The sequence below is a fragment of the Heteronotia binoei genome, chromosome 16 (assembly GCF_032191835.1).
Source record: "Heteronotia binoei isolate CCM8104 ecotype False Entrance Well chromosome 16, APGP_CSIRO_Hbin_v1, whole genome shotgun sequence".
In the NCBI taxonomy this organism is placed as follows: Eukaryota; Metazoa; Chordata; class Lepidosauria; order Squamata; family Gekkonidae; genus Heteronotia; species Heteronotia binoei.
Window position 1 is genome coordinate 38475616 of NC_083238.1, and position 23853 is coordinate 38499468.

The window sequence follows — 23853 nt, forward strand, 5'->3', positions numbered from 1 at the left end:
AAACTAATGGAGTCTCCACAAAGACTAGTTGTCAACCTCCAAGGGATGGTTGGAGACTGCCTTGGGATCTCCAGGTGACAGAGATCAGTTCAGTTGGAGAAAATGGCCACTTTGAAAGATGGACTTTATGGCATTATATCCTATTAAAGTCCTTCCCCTCACCAAACCCCACCCTCCTCAGACTCCACTCCCCCCAAAAAATCTCCAGATATTTTCCAACCCAGAGCTGGAAATCCTAGCAAAGACTCATACTGTTCCCATGAATTTCAGTGGGGATTTGTGCACAAAATTTTCCCACTCCATTGTACTTTTGTCTGTAAGTAATGGTCCAATTTGTATATTACTATTTGCGGCATGTTTGCCCCCTCCAAAACCCACTTATTCTCACAGTTGACTCAAATATCACGAGTAAATATGGAAGTTTTGATCATGGGGTAACTTTGATCATACAGGTAATTTTCCATGGAAGTATTCTCCCTTCGTTTAGGTCACTTGCCACTAACATGTAGCTTATCTGCGGGATCAACTGCTATGATCAGAATAGTCATATATTACCCATGCGAAATATTCACCCAACAAAGTACTGTATGAATAGGGCCTAAGACACAGGCATGAATACTTGATCTGTTGTAACAATTTTTTTATTATTCCTTATTACTGTAATGGTAACAAAGTTCATACTAGCTGTTTTCTTATAATTAACATGCTGACTACTTGGTCCTAACCCACCAAAGCTGCTGTGTATTTTTGGACATTTTTGAGCGCTACTGTCAAACAGTTGGATGCTTTAAAATTTATTGATAGCTGAATTTCAGTATTTTTTTAATATCAAAGTATTGTCTGAATAGAGAGGCTTCAAAATATCTTAGGTTACTATCTAGAGGGTCTGTGGTCTCCAGAACATGATATCTACAGGAATGTTTGTTGACATTTATACCTACCTATTCTAAAAGGTAGGTGCCAATTTTATCTCGAAGCCTAAAGCCATTTTCACTTGTAATTTCAAATTGGTTTGTTAACTGCTCAGGTTCTATCTTCAACTTTGACACAGATGTCACTGCAGTGGATCCAACCCCATCCTACCATTCTAATGAGCAGAGTTTGAAGTGTCTTCCTCCATTCAAAAGCCAGTTAAGTCAGAGAAAAGACTCTTGGGCTGGAGAAAGGCTTCAAACTTCAGTGAGCAAAGTGCTAAGATAAGGGTAGGATCCACCCCAATGAAAATATGGGTCCCGTCTGGTAGAGAAAACAATCTGTTGTATACCTCATTTCTCCCTACAAGTTCTCACTGAGGTAGGAAAATTGTAGCTGGGTTGCATTTGGCCATGGAGGAAGGGGGACCTCCCATGACTGAATGCTCCTCTGTACAAAAACAGTCCCCCTCCATAGAAAACTGGAGGTCAGGCAGAAGTGTTCTAGCCTTCCCCTGACCTGTTTTCATGGTGTAGAAATATTTTTCAGTGATAGTTCATTGTGTGAATACTCTCAGGCTTTCTGAAGTGGTACAGCCCAGACTTCTGTTTGCCACATTTGTGAGAAGTAGGCCTACATCTGGTTTTGTAATGAAAGAATATGGGGTACCTCAAAAAGCAGAAGTGCCATCTGTGTGGCATGGCTACTGTGCCACTCAGGGGTGGAATTCTAGCAGGAGCTCCTTTGCATATTAGGCCACGCCCCCTGATGTAGCCAATCCTCCAAGAGCTTACAGGGCTCTTTTTTGTAAGTTCTTGGAGGATTGGCTACATCAGGGGTGTGTGGCCTAATATGCAAAAGAGTTCCTGCTAGAATTCCACCCCTGGTCAGCAGCAGGTGACATTAATGTCAATATCAGTGTGTCCTGGATCTCTTGAAATGAGCAGACATAAGGCTGTATTCCTACTTTTAAGATTTGCCTTTCTATATATAGGGATTGGGAAACAACAACTTCCAGGTTATTTGATAGCGGAGGCAGACTCCAAAGACCTTGCTGGTTATCCTATGCCATAAAACGCATGCAGTCTTTTTGCATGTACTTGAACACTCCTCTAAATTTACACTAAGGGGCAAAAATGTATATTTCACATATTAAATATGTGACCTACAAAAGCTTTCAAATATTTATATCACAAGAGATATAGTGTAATTAAAAGCTCTTATTCTTGTTTTTATTGTACTTCATTTCGTATTGCACCTCGAAATTTCAGAAACCTTGGTATATAAGTGGGATGCCTTCTCAATACTACCCCCCATTACCACCTTTACTAAAGTTTTAATTGGTTATGAATTCCCCTTCCTGTCCTTGGTTCGTCACAACCTTGTTCTTTTTAATGTAGTTTTTTTTTTGTCTGTAAATTTTATATTTACTGAAGTAAGAGATTGGGGGAGGGGGTTTGTGTAAACATCTAAACTTAAAAAGTTAAATTTTTTTGTTCCTCAACTTTTCTCTGCTTACACCAAGCAGCAGAAAGAATTTGTATTGTTAAATAAATCAATTAGTTGTTAAATGAGAATGTGTGCCTGTTTCTTTGGGGTTCACAAGGTGGGAGAAACTCTTCCACCTTTGTTTAGGACACTGGTCTCTGTTCCTTTTTTTCAAATAGTGAACTCAAATGGAAGCAGAAGTCTGTTATTATTATTTATTACATTTGATGAACACTTTCCCTATGAAGAAAGGTTAAAACATTTGGGGCTCTTTAGCTTGGAGAAACGTCGACTGTGGGGTGACATGATAGAGGTTTACAAGATTATGCATGGGATGGAGAAAGTAGAGAAAGAAGTACTTTTCTCCCTTTCTCACAATACAAGAACTCGTGGGCATTCAATGAAATTGCTGAGCAGTCAGGTTAAAACGGATAAAAGGAAGTACTTCTTCACCCAAAGGGTGATTAACATGTGGAATTCACTGCCACAGGAGGTGGTGATGACTGCAAGCATAGCCAGCTTTAAGAGGGGATTGAATAAAAATATGGAGCAGAGGTCCATCAGTGGTTATTAGCCACAGTATATATATATATATGTGTGTGTGTGTGTGTGTATTTGTGTATATGTATGTGTGTATATGCACACACACACATATATTGGCCACTGAGTGAGACAGAGTGTTGGACTGGATGGGCTATTGGCCTGATCCAACATGGCTTCTCTTATGTCTTCTGACAAAGCGTCACACCAAGTTAGGGCCAGGGCTTTTTCAGTCCTGGCCCTTGTTGAGGACAGCCGGATCAACATGCCTTGTCTGCAATACCATGACAGCAACAGGAAGTGAGAAAACAGCCTCCTTTCCCTGTGACCTCCAAAACATCTGAGCTGTTTGGGTAATGAGAAATTCAGATATCCGTATGTTGTATTGGTGCTGAGCTACATGCAAGAGTCACAAGATGACCAGGGGATAGGGTTGCCAAGTCCAATTAAAGAAAATTCTGGGGACTTTGGGGGCGGAGCCAGGAGACTTTGGGGGTGGAGCCAGGAGACATTGGGGGTGGAGCCAGGAACAAGGATGTGACAAGCATAATTGAACTCCAAGGGAGTTCTGGCCATCACATTTAAAGGGACAGCACACCTTTTTAAATGCCTTTATTCCATAGGAAATAATTAAGGATAGGGGCACCATCTTTTGGGGCTCATAGAATTGGACCCCCTGGTTCAATCGTTTTGAAACTTGGGGGGTATTTTGGGGAGGGGCACTAAATGCTATAAGGAAAATCTGGTGCCTCTACCTCAAAAAATAGCCCCCCCCAGAGCCCCCAATACCCACAGATCAATTCCCTATTATTCCCTATGGGAATCGTTCTCCATAGGGAATAATAGAGTGCCCAGTAGGCATTTCCCTCCCCCCACACACACTTTCTAAAGGAGGGGAGGGCCTCCAAATCAGGGAATCCCCTGCCCCCTCCCTCTCACACACACACAAATACTTACTAGATCTTCCGGAGAACTCTACTTGCTGTGAAAACGGAAGGGGAAAAAGGGAGGGGCTGTTCTCCGAAGCCCTTCCTGTTTCCTGCTTCCTGCCCAGCCTTAAAGGGGCACACATTTTACAAATGACTCAGGAGCTCTACAACAATATGAAGCCTACACGTATGTTCTCCTCCCCCCTCCACCCCCCACCTCCCGCTTCCCAATTTTTAAAGAGCGGGAGATGAGGCTGCGAACCCAGGAGTCCCCTGCCAGGGGGGGGGGGGTTGGGAAGCCTACCAGGGGATGTGAATAACTTTGGTGCCCTTGGGCTGGCTCACACAGCTGCTGGCCCAGAATAAAGATGGCCCTGATTGATACATTATCTAACTAGGATTGCAAAGAAGTATGGATGTTCCAATGGAAATAGGTTCATGGTTGCTACAATTGCTGTTGTTATGCCACGGAGTTGTAGATCAGCGGATCATCTGCTGGCATGAAGAAGATTTTATATCACCACTTGAAAGGACCAAGTGGTAGGTAGTGTGAAAGACCTTTCCCACGTCCACTTTATCACTGGAGAGCTACTCCAGTCTTCAACAATATTGACTTTGATGGACCAAGGGTTCATTATAAGGCAGTTCCATGTATTCCAAGTGTGTCTCATTTCTTTGGCCTGCCAGAATTGCGCAAATAACAAATAGCCATATTTCTTCCACCACTATCATATGGAGCAGTGGTTCATAAACAGGCAACTCTGCATGGCTGGCTTGTAAGCCCATCAAGTAGCCTTTATTGACCAAGAGATTGAACAGAGGGTACCGGATCTGGCCTTTCTGATTTCCTCTCCCTTCAGTCAGGAAACTTGAGATCCAGTGCCAATGGCATTTTCAGCCTGTGCAATAACAGATTTACAACAGGTCCATTGTAGTTCAAGAGACAATTGTGATTATTTCTGCTTTCCCCCCCATTAATTTTTTTAATTGAATTGCAGATTTATACCCTGCCCTTCTCTCTGAATCAGAGTCTCAGAGTGGCTTACAATCTCCTTTATCTCCTTTCCCCATAACAGGCACCCTGTGAGGTGGGTGGGGCTGAGAGCTCTCACAGCAGCTGCCCTTTCAAGGACAACTCTGCGAGAGCTATGGCTGACCCAAGGCCATTCCAGCAGCTGCAAATGGAGGACCCCTTCCTCTTCAACTGCTTCCTGTGAACAGATTTGGACTCCCCTGGAGTAGGGACTTCACTATCGTTTCACACAGAAATCCATTTGTATATTAGGCCACACACCCCTGATACCAAGCCAACCAGAACTGCGTTCTTGTGTGTTCCTGCTAAAAGAAAAGCCCTACAACGTTCATCTTGTGCAAACACACAGCACTCTCCCTTTTCTAAAGTTCTGGGGGGACCTACTGGATATGAACATAACAACCAAAGCTGGGTGGTGGTGGAGGAAATGCTGTCAAGTTCCAGCCAAATTATGGCAACTCTGTTGGGTTATCAAGATGAGATGTTCCGAGAGCATTGCCTACCTCTGCGTAGCAACCCTCGTCTTCCTTGACAGCCTCCCACCCAAATACTAACCGGGCCCAACCCCGTTTAGCTTCCGAGATCCAGATCAGGCTAGCCTGGGCCATCCAGGTCAGGGCAACTAAAGCTTAAGCCATGATTTGTGTCTTTGCAGTACAAAAACTAAATTCAGTGGGCAGGATCTGGTCAGCTTTTAATTCAATTTAATTTTCCAATTTATACCCCACCCTATCCCGCAATACAGCATTAAAAACTTTACAACGACATTAAATAAACCACATCCAAAGAAAACAGTATCGTAATTACAGGATTATCAGATTAGATCAAAAACCAGGATCCACATCATTGGCTACCAGTAATAAAACTACATATGGGCTGGTAGTATTCAGCATAACTTATGCACCTAGATAGAAAGACGCTGGGGGGGATCCCACTGGATCAATTAAAAGCCTGTCAAAAGCCATCTTACAGGCCATGTGGAACTTAGATACTTATACTGTTGAAAAAGGGAGGTTACACTTTGGTCGCTAAAAAGGCTATACTGGGGATCATGGGACCTGTATGGACATGTCATGTGGAATTAGGCTTCCCAATCCCCTGGCCCCAGTGGGGGAACCCCCCATTTTCCAGGCTCCATCCTGCCCCCAGCCAGCTGGTTGGCGGGGGGGGGGGAACCCATCCCCACAGCCACCATATGCCTTTAGATCTTCTGCAGGTTTAGAAGCCCGCAAAAAGTCTCATTTTAAAATGAGTATGTGCCTTTAAATTTGAGCGGCAAGTGTAAGCTGCATCAGGAGGGGCCAGCAGCAAAGCCACATGTGTGTGTGTGTGTGAGAGAGAGAGAGACAAGTCCCTCTGCTTGCTTTGGTTTCAGATGACTTTGTATAGAAACCAGAGCCAGTAAGTGGGTGTGTGAGAGAGACAGTGAGTGAGAGAGAGACAGCACAGTCTCTATGCTTGGTTAGGATTCCTTTCAGATGTCTATACAGTAACCTGTTTATGGGATGGAGGAAAATTCCAACTCTCTCTCTTTTCATTTGCCTGTGATAGTCTGAAGTAGTTGGTTGGAAATACAGCAACTCCTGTGTGTAAAGCCCCAGTAAGATCTCAAAAGTGTGTGCTTGCAAACTCTGTTTACTTTGGCTGCTTTCTTACTGTGTACTCACTTTCATTTACTGGAATTGTTGGGGGGGACAAGGAAATGAAAACTATTCAGGGGAATTGCACTGCTGTATTTTTATTTATTTTAGGGAATGGGAAAGCCTCCTGGCACCATCCCCAGAGTCTCCTGGCTACACCCCCAAAGTCCCCAGGTATTTTCTGAGTTGAACTTGGCAACTGTATGTGGAAAGGGGGCAGTTATAAGATGCAGAAATTGATTAGATCGAGTGAAAATGCTGTCAGGATACAGCCCAGTAGGTCCAAGAAATACTTGGCTATCGGTAGCCATACTCCAGGATCTTTGATATCAGGCCTGGGAAATACCTCTAGACCTTGGAGTCTGGTAACTAGATTGTATTTATTGCAATGATTCTACATTCGGAATCCATAGAGGCTAACTTGAAACATACACATGACAAACATAATTTTGACTACCTTCTAATTAATGCCATTGTGAGATTCAGTTGGTTCAAAGCCTTTCTGTGGCTGGAGCCCAGAAACTGCAGTGACTTCTAAATTCACAGACCTTAAGAGGATATTCTGTTGAAATCAATGCTGCCGAATACTTCAGCGCTTAATATTCCATTGGGATTTAGATTCAAATGTCCTCATCAACATAATTGCTTCCTTCTCACATAATTATACCTTCCTAAATTGCATGATGGAGCTCGTTTTTCTTGTTTAAAGATCCCTCATTCCCTGGTCAAGCCAAACTGAGCCTTCTCTCTGTAGCTGAACGTTTCACCCAAGGGCATAGTTTTGTCAGTCTGGAAACGAACAATTCCTTGTACACAAAATCTAAGGAGATATGCTTCCATGAGAGAGTTGTTCCATACCAGAAAACAAATAGTATATATTTTGCATTTGTCCACCAAGGCAAATAAGGGGTATTCTTTCTAGAACCCAAAGGAGGGTAATGCATTTATGAGAATCAATCAAACCATGACAAGGTAATGAGTAAGGTTTTGAGTTCATTAGAAATTTTCTTCAGATTGGATATTATTATTTTTCTTAAGGGGGAATTTGGTGTGATGAAAAGGCTTATATGTCTTGTCTGCTGACATCGCAAGGAAATAATGGCAGAATTTGACTGGATACTTAGGTGCCAGTTACAGTGGCAGAATAGTATTTCTCAGGGCTTTTTTTGTAGCAGGAACTCCTTTGCATATTAGGCCACACACCCCTGATGTAGCCAATCCTCCAAGAGCTTACATTATGCCCTGTAAGAAGAGCCCTGTAAGCTCTTGGAGGATTGGCTACATCAGAGGGGTGTGACCTAATATGCAAAGGAGTTCCTGCTACACAGAAAAGTCCTGGTATTTCTGTTGACTTTTGTCAGTGTCCTTTCCACAACAGATACTTTACTTTTCCTCCCAGCGTCATTGCTGAGGTTCCCTAGGACCCTGAGGAGCAGAATTTGGGGTGGATGCGAGTTAATCAAGATAGCCCAGGCTAGCTCAATCTCATCAAATCTTGGAAGCTAAGCAGGGTCAGCCCTGGTTAGTAGTTGAATGAAAAACCACCAGGGTCCAGGGTCACTATGCAGGTCCAGGGTCACTATGCAGAGGCAGGCAATGGCAAACCACCTATAATCTTGCAAGATACACACACACACACACACACACCAAGCTGGGTATTCAAGACCATCCCTGTAATAAGAGGGGAGACCATTATTTCAAAATGCATGAGCTGGACCTAAATAAAGGAACTGACTAACCAAACAATTTATTAGTTATCTGTGGAACCTGTCAAGAGTAAGAGAAAAAGTCTTTCCAGCATTGGCTCATAGAGGCTGTTAGGAATCCTTGAGGGGAGCACCATCTCCAAACCATGGCCGAGGAAGACATTGCTGCTGGAGGTAGAATGGACATTTGCCCTTCAAGAAGTGCTTAAGACTGCATTTATCCATGATGGTTTAGCCCAGGGGTGGTCAAACTTCCTTAACATAAGAGCCACAAAGAATAAACATCAGATGTTTGAGAGCCACAAGGAAGGAAGGAAGGAAGGAAGGAAGGAAGGAAGGAAGGAAGGAAGGAAGGAAGGAAGGAAGGAAGGAAGGAAGGAAGGAAGGAAGGAAATAGATGGGGGAGGTAGAGGTGGAAAGAAAGCAACTTTAACTTTAAATGCATTCTCCAAGCTGCCAGTTTGCTTGGCTTGGAAAAGTGATGTAAGGAGAGAAATGCCTTCTCCAAGCCAGCTAATAGGGAGGTGGGGGCTTCACGAGTCACGCAATATGTGTGAAAGACCCACATGTGGCTCCTGAGCCACAGTTTGGCCACCCGTGGTTTAGATGTGGAATTCATGAAGCTTCCAAAGTCTTAGCCAAACACTAAGTCCACCTTTGTGTTTTTGCATCAAATTGTGACGAGCCCATGCATGTCAAGCTTCTTGAAGCACTTTGCGCTGAACACCAAATCAATCCGATAAAGATTGATGATGACAAGAAACTGGGTGAATGGGTAGGGCTCTCTGCAAGATCGACAAAGAGGGAAAACCCTGCAAATTTGTGGGCTGCAGTTGTGTGGTTTTAAAAGGTTATGGCAAAGAATCTCAGGTCAAAGGTGTCATCGAAGACTGCTTCAGTAAATGAACAAATAAAATATCTTGGGGCAGGGGTGTGGGAAGGGTAAGAGAAAAGGCAAACTGCTCACAAAGCAGTGGCTGGATTGAGCTTTTCCATTTTTCTACAGGTCGAAGGAACTCCTTGTGGCATGAGCAGACTTGTCTTGAAGCTTTATAGAACTATGTTTCTCTATAAATAAATCAGCTGATGTGGCCACTGATTCCCTGGACTGATGCATAGCTAAGATCAAGGGAGGGCTCTCCCTAGGAGGGGAAGGGCTGTGGCTCAGTGGTAGAGCATCTGCTTGGCATGCAGAAGGTCCCATGTTCAATCCCTGGTGTCTCCAATTAAAGATCAACTGCGGGTGACAGGAAAGACCTCTTCCTGAGATCCTGGAGAACTGCTGCCACTCTGAGCAAACATATACAAGACTGATCCTGATGGACCGATGGTCTGATTCTTATAAGCAGGGCTTTTTTGTAGCAGGAACCCCTTTGCATATTAGGCCACACATCCCTGATGTAGCCAGTCCTCCTGGAACTTACGGAAGGCCCTGTACGAAGAGCCCTGTAAGCTCTTAGAGGATTGGCTACATCAGGGGGTTTGGCCTAATATGCAAAGGAGTTCCTGCTACAAAAAAAGCCCTGCTTATAAGACAGCTTATAAGGCAGCACTGCACAGAGAACCTCAGGTACCAGACTTTATGTATATGAAGTAAATATGATTTTTAGCATTTAAACAGATGAAAAGCTGCAGGATTTGAGCCCTAATTGCTTCCACCTCTTTTGTATACTGACTTCGTTTCAAGGACCTCAAGCCAGCAAACTTAGAATTATGTGGCTATAACTTTATACAGCATCCCTGCTGACAGATACTAATGTATTGGGCCACCCAGTGAGTATTATGGCTGAGCAGGGCTTTGAATTCACCACTGTGGGATTTTATAGGATATTTTACTCGTCTGCTGTGGGATATAATGTGATTTGGAAACCTATTGTCCCTTGTGAACACATATTTCTTTTAAAGGGCTGTTGATTCCTTTATTGAACTATTTCCACCCTTCTCTCCCCCCACCCCCCACTGTCAACCGATTGTGGAGTGTGTTGGCGCCTCACAAAAATTAAGTACATCACCACTAGATGTCAGTGTAGCCCTACCTTGCAGGGTACCTAGGGAAGACTTTAATAATCACCTAGCTGGCAGGATTCCTTCAACACCCGACCCCTTGAAAGCAAATGCAATTGGATTCTTTTCTGGAAAGGCCTCTAGTAAATAGAATAATGTTTTTAGCTTGCAGTAGGACACAGAATATGTATATAATATAGCTATATATAAAGTAACTACAGTGAGGAGGGTTGAACTCAGCAGTGTGGTGGGGGGTAAAGAGGGCTGGTAGATTAGTTTATGCCATCATGATATTGGCGTGGTTTTCCTCTCTTTATTTTCTAGAAACCTATGTGATATTGCCCTGTCCTGAATGGTCCAGGCTAACCCAATCTCATCATATCTTGGAAGCGAAGTAGGGTTGAGAGCCAGTTTGATGCAGTGGTTAAGTGTGCGGACTCTTATCTGGGAGAACCGGGTTTGATTCCCCACTCCTCCACCTGCACCTGCTGGAATGGCCTTGGGTCAGCCATAGCTCTGGCAGAGGTTGTCCTTGAAAGGGCAGCTGCTGTGACAGCCCTCTCAGCCCCACCCACCTCACAGGGTGTCTGTTGTGGGGGGAGAAGATATAGGAGATTGTAAGCAGTGTGTCCCTCTAAGATGACTTAGTGTGAGCTAGCTCAGTTTTTTAGCCTCTGGCTCACACTTTTTTTATCTTAGCTTATGAAAAACGGCCCCAGAGCAAACTAATTTATGCAGTAGCTTTCAACTTTAATGTTAGTAGCTCACAAAGCAGAATTTCTGCACAAAAGATTCCATAGCTTAGAGGGAACAATGATTGTAAGCTGCTCTGAGTCTCTGGTTCAGAGAGAAGGGCGGGGTATCACTCTGCAGTCTTCTTCTTCTAGTATTCGGATGGAAGGCCTCCAAGGAATACCAGGGCTGTGCTGTGGAGGCAGGCAATGGCAAACCACCTCAGAACATCTCTTGAAAACCCTACAGAGTCACCATGAGTCAGTTGCAACTGGAGACACACGCAAGTGATAACACAAGTCTTGAACCTTTGGGAGCCTTTGTTCACATCACCCTCAACACGGTAATTTTATAATAAAGCTGCCTGGTACTGAATCAGACCCTAGGACCATCAAGGTCAGTATTGTCTACTCAGACTGGCAGCTGCTCTCCAGGGGCTCAGGCAGAGGACTTTCATATCACCTTCCGCCTGATTGTTTAAATTGAAGATGACGGGGATTTTACCTGGGATCTTCTGCATGCTAAGCAAACTCTCTCTTTCCCACACAAACACACCAGTTTTTGCTTATTAACTAAAATACTAAACAAACAAACAAAAGATTGTGGCAGTGCCGTAGGGCAAATGTCAGGATGTGACTCGCTGTTGAAACTCCATGCTACATCAGAGCAGAGACCAGGGCTTTTTTTTGTAGCAGGAACTCCTTTGCATATTAGGCCACGCACCCCTGATGTAGCCAATCCTCCTGGAGTTTACAGTAAGCCCTGTAAGAAGAGCGCAAGCTTCAGGATTGGCTACATCAGGGGTGTGTGGCCTAATATGCAAAGGAGTTCCTGCTACAAAAGAAGCCCTGGCAGAGACTATGGTGGGTTGACAGGGCCCTGCAGAAGAGGACGGACTGGTTGGACATGTTTTCCTAACATGGAGGTCCTACAAGGCAAAGGAGCTTCCACTCAATCAGTGACTCGGGAGCAGGGTGCATCCATTGTATGCAGAACACCCTTGGTTCAATCCCCAGCAACCCCAGAATCACTAAAATGTCCCTGAAGACAACTTGGGCCTAGAGACCTTAACAGCAATGATTCCGGCAGCCATTTAACAGCCAACAACACAGCTTTTTTGTCCCAAACTCCACCAGGAAACAGATGGGAACTCTTCCTTTACTATATATCCCTTTTTTCTACCATCATTTCTCTACAGCAGGTTAAAGAATATAGGACTGACAGCCAATGGCGGGGAGGGGGAGCAGAAGATACCATTTGCCAATGACCCAGCATCACATTGGGCACAAAATTGGAAGGAGAAGGAGGAGGAGGAAATTGGATTTATACCCTGCCCTTCGCTTAGAGTCTCAGATCATCTTACAATCTCCTTTCCCTCACAACAGACCTCCTCTGAGGTAAACACCAGTTGTTTCTGACTCTGAGGTGATGTCGCATCACAACGTTTTCATGGCAGACTTTTTTTTACAGGGTGGTTTGCCATTGCCTTCCCCAATCATCTACACTTTCCCCCCCAGCAAGCTGGGTACTTATTAGGGCTGACAATCCCCAGGTCCAAGCGGGGGTTCTCCCGCCCGGAAGGTTCCTAACCCGCCAGCCCACATTGGACCGACAGGGGGAACCTCCCCCAATGTCACTGGTGCAATGACGTCACCCAGAAGTGACATCATCGTAATGGTGGCTCCCATGCGGGGCCACTCTAGGCATTCCAGGAAAACTCTATGGTTTCCCAGATGCTCTAGCTATTTGAGAGGTAAAAACTCTATGGTGCATATGTACCATAGAGTTTTAATCTCCCAAACGCCTAGAGCAGTCTCACATGGGCGCCGCCATTTTGATGATGTTACTTCAGGTGACATCATCGCGTCACGTGTGCGCTCCACGAGTGAGAGAGAGTCCTCCGCTGCAGGAAGTTGGGGACTTGGCAACCCTAGTACTCATTTTACTGACTTTGGAAGGATGGAAGACTGAATCAACCTTGAGCTGACTACCTGAACCCAGCTTCCGCTGGGATCGAACTCAGGTCATGAGCAAAGAGTTCAGACTGCAGTACTGCAGCTTACCACTCTGTGCCATGGAGCTCTTTCCTGTGAGGTAGGTGGGACTAAAAGAGTTCTTTCAAGAACTTCCCTTGAAGAGAACAGCTCTGAGAGAACTTGTGACTGACCCAGGGTCACACCAGCAGCCACATGGAAAGGTCATTGCCATATTGGTGTGACACTGTAACACCCCTCCCACACTCTTATCATCTTACCATAGAAGGTTTGGGTCTGGGTGTCCTAGAGCATCACGCCAATGTGGTGACATCCCTTCCAATTTTGCATCAGAAGTGAAATCATGTCATCAGTGCAGCGACCCTTCCTTCCCCTCTGCCACCCTGCTGAGGGACACCAGTTGGGGGCTGTTAAGTCTAAAACTAAATATCTTTGTTTGCCTTTAAAAGCTCAGTTATAAGCAGGGCTTTTTTTTAGCAGGAACTCCTTTGTATAGTAGGCCACACAACCTTGAAGTAGCCAATCCTCCAGGAGCCTACAGGGCTCTTCCTACAGGTCCTACTGTAAGCTCTTAGAGGATTGGTTACATCAGGGGTGTGTGGCCTAATATGCAAAGGACCTCCTGCTACAAAAAAAAGCCCTGGTTATAGGTGCATGGGCTCTGATAAAGACCAGACCTGTACAAGGAGGGTTTAAGCCTTTCTCTCTACATCAGTTTGCTGGCTGAAACCAGCCTTCACCCTGAACCTTTGGACCTTTAAAAGGGTGAGGGAGAGATGGCTGCCCCTTTGTGGTTCTAAAAGGTCACATAAATACAGAATGTTTAAAATAAATACCTATTGCACAGCTAGAGGAAAATATGAAAAAAGACTCTGCAGAGGTTGTCTAAAAGCGATGCCAGTTTATGATCTGGCAATCCATATACAGCTAAGTGTGTAGGCCAGCGTGCACTGGGCAGCAACCACAGAATGCACTATTAGATGCTGAATATTCCTCCAAAAACCTGTGTATGGGAAGCACCATCAAGTCGCAGCTGATTTAAAGGTGTTCCTAGCAAGAGGCTTTCAAGGCAAGAGACGATGAAAGGCAGTTGGCCATTACCCTCCTCTGCAGAGTCTTCCTTGGAGGTCTCCCTTTCAAATTCTGACCCTGCTTAGTTTCCAAAATCTGACGAGACTGGGCTATACCAGGCCACCTTTCCTCTATCCAAAAACCGAAGAAGGCTCTTTTGTAGACTGCTGATTTGGATGACACTTTTTTGGCTGAGGTCCATGTTGTTGTTGTTCAGTCGCAGTCAAGTCCAATTCTTTGCAACCCCATGGACAAAGTCACGCCAGGCTCACCTGTCTTCCACCATCCTCCAAAGTCTGCTCAAATTCATGTTTGTTACATCAGTAATGCTGTCCAGCCATCTCATCTTTTGCCGTCCCCTTCTTCTTGTGCCTTCTGTCTTTCCCAGCTTAAGTCCATACTCATCTCCATAACCAGGGGTGGAATTCTAACAGGAGCTCCTTTGCATATTAGGCCATGCCCCCTGATGTAGCCAAGAGCTTACAAAAAAGAGCCTTATAAGCCCTTGGAGGATTGGCTACATCAGGGGTGTTTGGCCTATTATGCAAAGGAGCTCCTTCTAGAATTCTACCCTGTCCATAACAGTCAAAACTGTGGAAGGGGTAGACAGTTGCTCTGCTTAGCAAACAAATTATTACTTATTTTTCACTAGCGTTGCTTCACCCCTCCCCCCAGGCTTCTGTTTTCCCCTAGAGTAAGCAAGCAATTTCCCACCAGTTGCATGGGTGCATTTTGACACACAGCTCCCTCCAATTCCCCTTGCGGTTTCTTAATCCTTAAAAGACAGCATCACAAAGCCACGAGGGGAACTGGAGAGAACTGCGTATCAAAATGTGCCCAGGGAGCAACTGGTGGGAAATCAATCCCTTTCACTGGGAAAAACAGACGCCTGGGGGGCAGCAACACTAGTGAGAAATCAGTCCATGTTTTGGAAGCCCAAAGGTTCAAATCTTGCACTGTGGCCACCAGACAGTACATTATTTGACAGCCAGGAGCTCATACATTAAAATATAAGAACGGGAGGGATATTCTTAATGAGCACAATAATCTGGTGAGGCTCTGATACTTTTCTAGAGCACATGTGTCGATTCCCCTTCATAAATATATGAATTACAGCCTGTTGCCCTCACTGCGTTTTGCTCCAACAAGGCTGCTGAGGGAGTTGGCAGCAAATGGTATAATCTACAAACTGATTATGGTTTCTTTATTCCTTGTTTGGAGATAATTTGGTTTGTTTTGGACCCCATCCCCGAGAAGATACAGAGCTATCAAATGCGGAAAATGACAGAGTAGGCGCTTGTGGCTCCAGCTTGGTTACAAATAGCGTGTGCCCTGGTGCTTTGTAGAGGAAGCGATCACTTGATGTCTTTGAAGCAAATGGCTTTGAATTGCTCGTTCTTCTTGGGCCCCCGTTGCTCTCATAGTGAAGGTAAACGTGTCGACCACAGAACGTTGCCGGTGATTATTCTGCTATTCCCTCCTCAATAATTTCTCCTCCAAGGGTCCTTTGAACAGTCACTATCCTTTTTTCAAAAGACCACAGAACCTCTTTTGCAATTGGATGTGTGATTGCATGGGCAAGGAAGGAATAGGTTCCTTGGGGAAGGAATAGGTTCATTAAGCCAATGTAGCTCTCCAAATCTGCAAAATATTTGCATAGCCTGCAGGGACTCTAAAGAAACAAATATGAGCAGGTGAGAAGGTAGAGCAAAGGACATTCCTTTAGCATGTTCTTTCTTAAATATTAAACTGTCCGAAATTGATACATATCTTTATATTACATTAATGCCATGATACTTTGTCTGCCACTGATCTGACAGGTGAATTTCTTTTAAAAACAGCAATGTGGGCTGCATAACTATGTCACATCCAGGAAAACCCCAGAAACCCCAGAAAACCCCATAACTATGTCACATCCAGGAAACTCAGTAAAAACCACTGAGTTTCCAGTGAGTCCTAGAGCTACCCTTCATCAGTCTGGGTTCTTCTGGAAATGACATAGAGGAGCCAACGACATTGTGCTCCTGCATGTCTCCAGCCCCAATCCTCCCTCCAGTTGCAAGGCTTGGCTTGACAATCCTAATACTAGAAATAAGCTACACTGATTTCAATAATATTTTCATCCATGTGACTAAGATTTAGAATGGTTCTCATTGAAGATCTAACTTTCAGATTGTTTCCATATGTGATGCAAAATGTGCTATCATGCTATGCAGGGCTTTTTTTTTGTAGAAAAGCACTACAGGAACTCATTTGCATATTAAGCCACACCCCTGACATCACCATTGTTCCACGTAGGACTTTTTGTAGAAAAAGCCCAGCAGGACTCATTTGCATATTAGGCCACACCCTTTGATACCAAGCCAGAAGAAATTGTGTTCCTGTGCGTTCCTACTCAAAATAAAAGCCCTGATGCTATGTTTAAGAGTTTGGCTACAAAGACTAGATACCATTTCTATGGCTGAAATGAGTATTAGAAGTGAAGGATTGTGTGACATCTCCTTGCATCAATCATGCCGGTACTTCAGAGCAATGTTCCCTCTAAGCTGCAGAGTCTTGTGAGCAAAAATTCTACTCTGTGAGCTACTGGTATTAAAGTTGTGAGCTTTTGGCATTAAAGTTGTGAGCTACTGCATAAATTATCGTGCTCGGAGGACATTTTTCCTGAGCTAAGACAAAAATGTGTGAGCTGGAAGATAAAAATCTGTGAGCTAGCTCACGCTAACTCAGCTTAGAGGGAGCACTGCTCCAGAGGGGGCAGTAGATCCAGCAAGGTGGACCTGGCAGATTATTCTGTATCCTTTTCTCTGTTCTGCTGTTGTCTCTTTGTTTACCCAGAAGTCTCAGGGACTTCTTTCCTTCCAGCTCCTTCTGTCTCTCTGCCTCTCCATGAGAATGTTGTGTACTCTTCTCAGTTTCTTGCCATCCTATAGTTAGACAGATAATTACTATGCCTATCTTGCCACTCCTATCACAGTATGTATTTCTTTAACAGTTAAGAACATCTATTTCTCTCTTGAAGTAACAAGCCTTGTGTGGACTTTATTCTAAAAGTAGCCTCTAAGCTCAAAGCCAGCCACTGCTAACACTGAGGGATTCCCTGGCTTACCGAAACACCATTTCCCCTTGCTCTTTTAAATCACACACTATTTTTTCTATTAGCGTTATTTCCCTTTCATCTTCATTTTATCGTCAGAATTGTCTTAAATGACCAAGATCAAAACCTTGGCTATAGGTCAGGTTTATCTGCCAGGCAGTCAAAAATGATATAATCACGAGTTGCTGGGTTTTTTTTTCCTGAACACATCACAAATGACATTCAAAATTACTTCAACTTTAACACCAGAAAAACAAAATTACAGAGAGTGTGTGTTAACCGAGTTTATGATAGTAGATGGTTGTTGAAATCTTTCTTCCTACAGCACAATCCTACACAAGGAGCCTTTAACTGGGCCCTTTTTCCTGCCTACAGTGCAATCATTTGGTAATCCTTTTAATGAAGTCAGAATTCAGCTCTAACTGCACGATTGCGCCACTAGGTACAGGTTTTCTCCTCAACACTCCATAACCGATTACATAATATATATTTTTAGGCATGATTAAAAACTCTTTAGCTTTAGGGTTCTGTCCAGTTTCACACAGGAGATTTGGCCTGACCTAGCCCCGCCTCCCTTTCGGATTAAAAGTACACAATCACACAAGTACATCTGCCCTCCAAGCTGCACCCGTACTCACCCCATCTCCAGATGCCTCCTATCCGCATTAAACAACTACCTGGATTTCCCTGTTTTCATCCACCTGAATCGGATGTAGCTCATATAATTGCCGACTGTGTGATCGCGTGGGTGCGACACAGAAGAGCTGTGTGATTGTGCAAGCCGTTTCCTGCAAGGTTGGGTCCCCCCCCCCATCCCTCTCCGAGGTGCGCTTCTCCAATTGAGTGCACAAACAGTGGCCTTTTTTAAAAAGATAACCCTTTCTACAGCGGGTCTGAGGTTGAGCCGGGCTAACAGTGTGAATGGGCAATCACTGATCGCTGCCAGGATTCTGCCACTTCAGCAGCAGCAGCTGTCAAGTTGCCCAGAAATGGTTCAAACTTTAGTGGATTTTTTCAGAACAGGATAAGATTGTGTCAATTTCCCAGTCTGAAACCACCCGCAGTGTTGAAGAATGTGGTTCTCCAGTAGAGAGGTCTTGCCACTTGCTTCCTAATCTGTTTAACTGGAGATGCTGGGGACTGAACCTAGAATCTTCTGCATGCCAAGCAGATGCTCTACCCCTGAACCACAGGGCCTTCTCCTGAAAAGAAGACGGAGGTTCCTGAAAATGCTATGAAGCTAGACTTGGACTAGATGACCCTAGGAGTCCCTTCCAGCTCCATGACTCTATGAAACATCCCTTTCTCATCTGGTTTGTATCTATATGTAGATTGTATCTATATGTACTACTGCTTTAGTAACATTTTCCTGTTTTATAAGAACAGTAATAATATCCCATAGCCTCAGTGCCGGATTAAACCCTGTGGAGGCCCCTAGGCAGTCAAAATCTTAGGGGGGGTGGGTCCTTGCAAATTATCTCCTAATAATTTTTCCAACCAACAGTTTTAATCAATCAGTTTTATTACACAAAACAAACATTAACAACTAGGGGAAACCAGAGGGAAAAGTCAGCCTGGGGCCCTTAAAGGTGTGGGGGCCCATAGGCCGGTGCCCACTTGGCCTATTTGTTAATCCGGCCTTGCATAGCCTATCATCTGGCTAAATAACTAGGGTTGGGCATGAACTGGGAAAATGCGGTTTGGTTTTGATTTGTGGCACGCCCGGTTTTTCGAACCACAAAACGTCATGAACTTTTAGGGGTTAAATGAACTGGTTTGTTTCATTAAGTCTGTGACTCTAAATAATGGATCCTGTGAACTGGACCAGACCTATATGTTTTTTTGAGGGGCGGGGCAAAATTAAAAAATGATGCCCCCTTATAGGCCCATTCTATCTTAGGGGCCCATAGAATAGAATGGACTCCATATCCAATTTGGCACACCCCCCCAGCAGCATCCGGGGCAAGTGCCCCCTCTACCCCCCCTTCAGATCTGACGCTGCCTGTGAAAGAGGCATCAAACTTACAGGGGATCTCTGGCTGACTCTCCTCTATCTGCCCTCCAATTCTGTGAGGGTTAGATTTATGTGGTCTGAATTTATTTGGGGTGGGATTTAGCCCACCCTCAAAGAATGTGCCCCCAGGAATGGTCAAAATGACCATTCAAAAACAGATGCCAGTTAGAAGTAGAGATATGTCAATCAAGAGAAAGAATATGGGGGGTTTGGGGGGGGGGCTTTCCATCAAGTCACACCCAACTTATGGCAACCACTAGTGGGGTTTTCAAGGCAGGAGACGTTCAGAGGTGATTTACCTTTGTCTGCCTCTGCATCAGGACCCTGGTATTTCTTGGCGGTTTCCCATCCAACTACTGACCAGGGCTAAGGTTGCCAATCCCCAATTGTGGGCAGGGGATCCCCCAGTTTAGAGGCCCTCCCCCCACTACTTCAGGGTCATCAGAAAGCAGGGGGGGGGAGGGAAATATCTGCTGGGTACTCCATTATTCCCTCTGGAGACTAATTCCCATAGGGTATAATAGAGAATTGATTCACAGGTATCTGGGGCTCTGAGGGGGCTGTTTTTTTGAGTTAGAGGCACCAAATGTTCAGTATAGCATCCGGTGCTTCTCCTCAAAACACCCTCCAAGTTTCAAAAGGATGGGTCCTGGGGGTTCAATTCTATGAGTCCCCGAAGAAGGTGCCCCTATCCTTCATTATTTCCAATGGAGGGAAGGCATTTAAAAAGTGTGCAGTCCCTTTAAATGTGATGGCCAGAATTCCCTTTGGAGTGCAATTATGTTTGTCACAATCTTGCGCCTTGCTCTATCCCCAATGTCTCCTGGCTCCACCCCCAATGTCCCCAGACATTTCTTGAATTTGACTTGGCATTCCTATACTTTCCCCTAAAGTTTTTTAGTAAAACAATTGGGGATGTTTAGGATCCATAACAAAAACTCCCATGATTTTTTTTCTTGGAATGAATCAAATGCCTTTTAATGTGAGTTGTTACTCACTCTAACTATGGAGATTTTTATATAATGATCTATGACATTAGAGAATAACTCCTGTGCACATGGCAGACATACAAATTTAAAAAGGACTGAATTGTTGGACGTGAACAAATCTGATTTAATTTTGTCTGAAAATAATATACAGTAATGTGATGATACATGATTAAAGAGGTCAATTATTTTCCATGTTATGAAGCTTGATTTGAGATATCTATGAATGCCTGTAGTCCTGTTACGACTGTATGAAGCTTTTCCTGGCCACGTAATGCAATTTCTTTGGTTTACTACAGAATTTGTGTTTTCCATTTTATTTTTTAAATTAAGATTTTGTTTCTGAAGAAGAATGCGGTGCAGCAGTTAAGAAGCCTTTCTTTTTAAGAATGGATCTATTTCCATTTTGCTTGTAGAAGATTCAAGCGTTCCTATTTTTTAAATGTCATAAATATGCCAAATAGTGCAATGTTATATGCTAAGTTCTAAATGATGTATTTTATGCTAGTGTGCAAGTGTCATCAAGTTGCTTTAAAGTTACAGCGACTGTATGAATTAATATCGTACAAAACATTCTGTAGTTAACATCCCTGCTCAGGTCTTGCCAGCTGAGGGTTACGGCTTCTTTGACTAAGTCAGTCCATCTCACATCGGGTCTTCAACCAGGCTCATATCTAGGATTTATTTATTTATTGCATTGGTATCCCGCCCTTCCCTAGTGGGCTCAGGGCAGCTAACAACAATTGGCAAAACGCAGTATTAAGAAGAAAATACAATAAAATCATTAAAACGATTTGAGAGTTCAAAGCAATTTTAAAAATGCAGTATAACTTCCAATACAGTCACTAGGATCCAAATGGTGGGTTTCAGTTCGTGTTGAGCGCTGCATCCTACGATGTTATAACATAATTCTTTGGTGCTCTGAATTTGTACTGGCGTGGTTCCGGTGTCAACGCTGCAGGGTGGTGAGATGGTGGTCGCCTCCCCGTTATTTATTAAACGCTAGTTTAACTAATTCCATCTTGCAGGCCCTGTGGAATTGTTGCATCCCCTAAGGCCCTGATGTTTTCAGGGAGGGCATTCCACATGGCAGGAGCTGCCACTGAAAAGGCTCTTACTTGAGTGGTGGACAGCCATGCTTGTTTTGGCCCAGGGATCATAAGAAGACTTTTTTGTACTTGATCAAAGTGCTCTCAGAGGCTCATAGGGGGAGAGGCGGTCCCGGAGGTAGGCATATTTCATTCATTCATTTTCTTTCTTTTCTCTCTCTCTCTTCCCTCCTTCCTTCCCTCCCTCTTTTTCCTTCCTTCCTTCCTTCCTTCTTTCTTTTTCTTCCTTCCTTCCTTTCTTTTCTCTCTCCCTTCCTTCCTTCCCTCCCTCTTTTTCCTTCCTTCCTTCCTTCCTTCCTTCCTTCCTTCCTTCCTTCCTTCCTTCCTTCCTTCCTTCCTTCCTTCCTTCCTTTCTTTTCTCTCTCTCTCTTCCTTCCTTCCTTCCCTCCCTCTTTTTCCTTCCTTCCTTTATTTTCTCTCTTTCTTTCTTCCTTCCTTCCTTCCTGTCTTCCTTCCTGACTTTCTTCCTTCCTTCCTTCCTGACTTTCTTCCTTCCTTCCTTCCTTCCTTCCTTCCTTCCTTCCTTTCTTTTCTCTCTCTCTCTTCCTTCCTTCCTTCCCTCCCTCTTTTTCCTTCCTTCCTTTATTTTCTCTCTTTCTTTCTTCCTTCCTTCCTTCCTGACTTCCTTCCTTCCTTCCTTCCTTCCTTCCTTCCTTCCTTCCTTCCTTCCTTCCTTCCTTCCTTCCTGTCTTCCTTCCTTCCTCCTTTCTTTCTTTCTTTCTTTCTTTCTTTCTTTCTTTCTTTCTTTCTTTCTTTCTTTCTTTCTTTCTTTCTTTCTTTCTTTCTCCCTCTCTCCTCCTCCTCCTCCCATGATCTGATGGGCTCGGGCTTGCCTGAGCTATCTAGGTCAGGGCAAAGAGTACATTCTTTTATTTTAAATATGTGGTTCAGTTTTGCTTTATTTTTATTTTAAATATATGGTTCAGTTTTGCTCTCACTGACCTGTTCTGGATGCCTGAGGCTGGCCTGGTCTCATCAGATCTCAGAAGCCAAGCAGGGTCAGCCCTGGTGAGGATGGGAGACCACCAAGGAAGTCAAAGGTTGCACAACAGAGGCAAGCAATGGCAAACCACCTCTTTTAATCTTAGAATCATAGAATCATAGAGTTGGATGGGACCTCTAGGGTCATCTAGTCCAACCCCCTGCACAATGCAGGAAACTCACAAACACCTCCCCCTAAATTCACAGGATCCTCATTGCTGTCAGATGGCCATCTAGCCTCCTTTTAAAAATCACCAGGAAAGGAGAGCCCACCACCTCCCGCGGAAGCCTGTTCCACTGAGGAATCGCTCTAACAGTCAGGAAGTTCTTCCTAATGTTGAGCTGGAAACTCTTTTGATTTAATTTCAACCCGTTGGTTCTGGTCCTGCCTTCTGGGGCCACAGAAAACAATTCCACACCATCCTTTATATGACAGTCCTTCAAGTACTTGAAGATGGTGATCCTATCACCTCTCAGCCGCCTCCTCTCCAGGCTAAACATCCCCAGCTCCTTCAACCTTTCCTCATAGGACTTGGTCTCCAGACCCCACTTTTGCCTTGAAAACCCCATGAAGAGCCACCAAAAGTCAGCTGTGACTTAACGGCACTTTACTCACATTTTTCTTAGTGAACAATCTATTGTAGTGCAAGTTTTTTTTTAAAAAAAAAAAATAATTCTCATATAGTAATGAATCAACATTGTATTCAGCATTTCTAGCAATGTCATGGGTGCAATCTACTAACTCTTTCCATGCATGATTGCATGATACTTACTGAGATATACCCGCTTCTGTTATCCCAGGGTTACTGGTAAGATCGTTGTTTAGAGAGTAATTGTGTTCAGTGCTCACTCTAAGTTGTGGAGTCTTGTAAGCAAAAATTCAATTTTGTGAGCTACTGGCATTAAAGTTTTCAGTGAACGACTTGGCTAGTGCATAAATTAGTTTGCTCTGGGGCCATCCTTCCTGAGCTAAGACAAAAATGTGTGAGCTGGAAGCTAAAAAACTCTGAGCTAGTTCACACTAACTCAGCTTAGAGGAAACACTGGCTGTGTTGGTCTGCAGTAAAACAATTAGATTTATGCCCAATAACACCTTCAACATCAACACAAGTTTCAGGCTATAAGCTTTCAAAGGTCAAAGCTCCTTTTACCAGACATAGGGAGTTTCGACTCTCAAAAGCTAATGCCCCAAAACTCATGTTCAGGGGTAGAATTCCGGCAGGAGCTCCTTTGCATATTAGGCCACATACCCCTGATGTAGCCAATCCTCCAAGAGCTTACAAGGATCTTTTTTTTGTAAGCTCTTGGAGGATTGGCTACATGGGGGGGTGGCCTAATATGCAAAGGAGCTCCTGCTAGAATTCCACCCTTGCTCATGTTGGTTTCAAAGGTGCTACCAGACCTGAATCTAATTGTTCTACTGTTGTGAACCAACACAACTGCTCTCTGAAACCCTAACAGGGTGTGTTCAAAGTTGTGGAGCGGGGGCTTGTTGGAAAGAATGGAAGACAAGATTTCCAGCCCTTCAGATATTTTGAAACTTAGCATGAAAAGCAGCAACTGAGATATTTCTCTCTGGAGTGATAAATAATGGGTTCCTGCCAATATTTGGTCACT

At 44.1% G+C, this 23853-nt stretch overlaps 1 pseudogene; it reads left to right on the forward strand.

Annotated features, from left to right (window-relative positions):
• Window positions 1–8394: 8394 nt before the first annotated feature.
• On the forward strand, window positions 8395–9154 carry LOC132585217 (small ribosomal subunit protein eS12-like; annotated as a pseudogene).
• Window positions 9155–23853: the final 14699 nt, after the last annotated feature.